This window comes from Poecilia latipinna, unplaced genomic scaffold (genome assembly GCF_001443285.1).
Source record: "Poecilia latipinna isolate Pla-1442-1.1 unplaced genomic scaffold, P_latipinna-1.0 Scaffold79, whole genome shotgun sequence".
NCBI classification, from domain to species: Eukaryota; Metazoa; Chordata; class Actinopteri; order Cyprinodontiformes; family Poeciliidae; genus Poecilia; species Poecilia latipinna.
The window spans coordinates 587,869-592,325 of record NW_015112695.1 but is presented as its reverse complement, the minus strand read 5'-3'; positions in this window follow the sequence as shown (position 1 = coordinate 592,325).

The window sequence follows — 4,457 nt, the reverse complement described above, 5'->3', positions numbered from 1 at the left end:
CTTGATTTAAAAGCCTTTTTTAAAAATTTACCAATTATTTTGAGTAGTATATCAATGATTTATACCAAATAAATTTAAGAAAAATTAAGATGTGTTTTCGTTTGTGATTGCATGCAAACTGATCTGTAAACCTTTTAATATGTTTGATTGAAATAATAAAAATAAGGACAGATCCCACAAAAACCCAAGAAGAAGAATAAGCTGACATCATCATATGCGACACTTACACTCCGGTGAGTAGAAATCTGCATCTGTCAAAATGTTTTTGTACTCTAAAACCAAAAATAACTCCAAAGTGTTACGTTATAAAATTACTGATAGTTTTTTTAGGACTTAATGGCAGTAGGACTGTGATACGAATGGTTGAAGACACGTTTGTAACATTTTTATTTTACCGCAAAATATACTGTGGAAGCTAGCTAAATTAGCCTCTTGGAGGCTAATTGTTCCTGTACACTGTACCTGTGCTTAATACGTTTAATTAGCCGTGATAAAGTCACATAATGTTTATAGTCATGCTTGTTGTTGCCACTTTGTAATATTGGAGGGTTGCTAAAAACATCAGTGCCCCTAGGCTGTGATGATCTTTAAAGTTCTGAACCCTGTCTGAATACACTGATTGCAGTTAGGTCATTTTACTTGAATTAAAAATGAACTTGCGTCAGTACAGGCAAATTTCTTTCCTCCTATTTATTGCTGTTGCAAGCCAGATGAAGAGAAGTAAAGAGCTGAGAACCTGATCTTTGAACAGTCAGAGACCATAGCTGAGGAGCAGCCTGGGATGCTTACTGAGGAGCATCCAATGATGACACCAGAGATCAGAGAACCAGGAAGAGACAGTGATAGTGCTTGATCTTGTTCCTGTTTCTCATCCTGTTGTCCCATCCTCTCAGTCTTTTCAGAAGAAGAAAAGACCCAGAAAGACCCAGAAGCACCTCTCCAGCTGCCTCTCCTCCCACTCCGTCATCTGTCTGCCCCCATAGATCGGCCACATCTGCATTCATGTCACCTGCTGACCATGCCGTCTCCTTAAGTCAGGGTGGCCGATAAGAAGAGAAAGTCTAAGTTTTGTTTTCTTTACATTCATCCATTTTCTTACACCCTTGTCCCTAGTGTGGTCAGGAGTGTTGCTGGAGTACACCCAGGACAGGTTGGCAGTCTGTCGCAGGGCAACACAGAAACAGACAGAACACACAACCATACACACACACACACACACACACACACTCACACCTAGGGAGAATTTAGAGAAACCAATTAACCTGACAGTCATGTTTCTGGACTGTGGGAGGAAGCCGGAGAACTCTGAAAGAACCCACACATGCACAGGGAGAACATGCAAACTCCATGCAGAAAGACCCTGGGCCAGGAATCGAACCCAGAAGAAAACTGAACTAGCGACTTAAGGAGTCCAGCCCTAAAATGTCAAAATTCTCACAGAAACAGAAAACCTATATAGACTGTTTATAAGCAAAGACAACTTGTTTTGGGCTTAGTTTCCATTTATGTGGTCAGTGTAAAGTGGTTAAAGTTCATGTTAAACTAATTTGAGAAAATGTGTAAATCCATGTAAAGAAGAGTAAAGTTCAGAAGGATTGTAAAATATGACAGTCACCACACTAGTTTTCAGTTTTCAAGTGTACACGCTTTGACTTAATTTCTTATTTTGTTTTTAAAATTGTTTTTTTTTTTCTTTTTTTTGTTTTTTAGGTTGGTGGAAATGTAGTACCCAAAATCAATCCCTGGGCGTAGAACTAATGCGGTAAGTCTAAAAGTTTAACTAATCCACCCTGTGACAGTACATCCCCACCCCAGTCAAACATGCCAAGGTACAGATGAGTAGATGGGGGGAGGGGTGATAAGGGAGGCAGTGGTCTGCAAAAAATAACCACAGTTGTTTACTTATAAACTTTGTGGCTTTAATTACTAACCTACCAGACTCCTTTCTTTGTATTTGTCTTTATTTTTTATGAGGACAAAAACGGGCATCACAACATGAATCAGTAGTACTTATACCACCTAAGTCACAACATCTTTGGGTGAAACAAATTCATACAAAAAGTCAGCATTTGCACAGAAACATAGAAATATAGAGATAGAACTCCAAATATCGTAATTAGGCCGTTTATCAGCAAAGGAATGCTGATTTTGATGTTTGGACTTTTTAAAAGTGATTCAACACTTATTATTTAACACTGTGCCTTTTATAATTCACATAAGCTGGAAATTAAATCTGAAACTCACTTTTTTCTGTTTTGATTTTTAGACTTTTCTAAGAAACTGAAGCATTACGAGAGATTTTCATTGTTTGTGTAGTGGTAAAAATGACTGCAGTCAGTTTATCATTTAACACTTAAGTCAAGATAATATTGTATATTTAGGACAAAACAAGATGTAAGTACTGGCTGGCATTTGGGTGGATGTAGGCAGAGAACATACTTTGGCTACATTACCTCCTTTTAAAGTCAGGTATACATCTTAGAAAGAGAGATTTGTGAACCTTACAGCACAAAAAATCCACATCCTGATTTTATTGTTCTTTTCTAGCGGAAAAATCTGGGATGATACCTGGGAACCTGCAAGTAAATCCTCTCATGTTGCTGTCCACCAAGTGCCACTTCCTTCAGACAGCGAACAAGTCCTTCCATGATGTTACTTTTTCTTTTTTGTATTACAAAGTATTAATTTCTTTTTTTTTTACTGCAGTTTGACCATTTTACGAAGTTCTCTGTGTAATATTGTTTTCGGCCATTCACTGACATGAATGTTATGGTTGTAATATAGTAGTTATGTAAGCTTATGTTGGGCTGTTTACTGACACATTTTTGTCAAGTTTTGTTAAAGACTAAGTGAGGCTTATTGAGTCACTGCATCAGGCAGGTATTGGGCCTGTATTAAGTCTTGAAATGTAGAACAGAATTGTTTGTAGATTTTGTTCAGTAAATATGACCTAAAGTCTTAAAACCTTTAAACATGGTATTGTACACACTTATTTTTGAGTGTTTTTAATGTTGATGTGGATGTACAAAGTAAAGTCTATAAAAATACATAAGAAAATAAGCACAACTTGATTTTAATATAACTAATTAGAAGTGTTTTTTTAACTCAAAAAGCTATTATTTTAATATTATCTTTTTTGTGTCATGGATTTTGTCAATCAAGACTGTATTTGCAAAATGCTATAATAAAATTGCTTTCAAATGCTTTACTTTTATTTTTAAACACAGCAACTTTAAGTGAAGTTATTGATGAAGAGCATGATAAAAATACGTTGTAATGTCCAGATCAACTGACTGTATTAGAACAACACATTTTAATAAACTTTGTCACAAATGCCATACACAATTTTGAAGAACACACAAAATATAAATTTGCATTTATATATATCTATATATCTGTAGATATATATCAGGACAGGTATATCTATATATAGATATATCTGTAGATATATATCAGGACAGGTATATCTATATAGATATATCTATATATAGATATATCTATATAGATGTATCTATATAGATATATAAATGCAAATGTATATTTTGTGTGTTTAAAATTGTGTATGGCATTTGTGACAGATAGATAGACTTTTTATAAGCATCCCAGCTCCGCATAGTTGGTTCTAGAAATTATTGTACGGCTGATCGGCGGGAATCTGAAATGGAACGCAGCCATCATACGGCAGACTGATTAAGAGAAGAAAGGAACACTATCAGCACATTGTGGGAGGTGGGGGGCAATAAGGTTTTCAATAAGATGACAACCGTATTTGTTTGTAGCCAAATAAGATCAAGGTCAACGATACACTCAGAAATGTTGCTTCAAAATGTAGTGAAACTGTTCGTTTGATACAGAATGAGTCATGATGGGATTTATAAAGACTTTTTGCCTGACAAGCTGGTCGTCATTGTAGGCTGGTCAAGTTTGCCCTGGGGGTTGTCTTGAAGGCATGACGCAAGGTTAAACTGTGTAACAGATTCGTTTCCTACACACTTGTAGAACTGTGTGAAGCTATTATGTGTTTTATTCAGTGTGATCAGTATTTACACATAAAAAAGTTTTATGGAGAAGTATTTTGAATAGCATGTTTACCTGTCTAAGGTTAATTATTTAAGTTAAAGTTTGCAGCTTATTTTGTGTATGAAAGGAAACCCAGATTGAAGTCCTTCAACATTACAGTTTAGTAAATTAATATTGAATCAGTCTGAGTCTACTGTAATTTAAACTACATTAGTATAGTAATCTAAATTATGTGTGATTGACATAGTGCTTTTCTCCTAGAGAAACACTATTTAACATAGTGTTTCTCTGTATAAAAACAATCTAGGGTTAGATTGGGGTTAGGGTTAACCCTAACTCCATCACTAATCTCAAATTGAGTGGTAGAGATGGCTTAAATGCTTTATGAAAGTAATGGTTCAAAGATGCATTTTCTCTAGAATTGAGCTCTGTAGCCC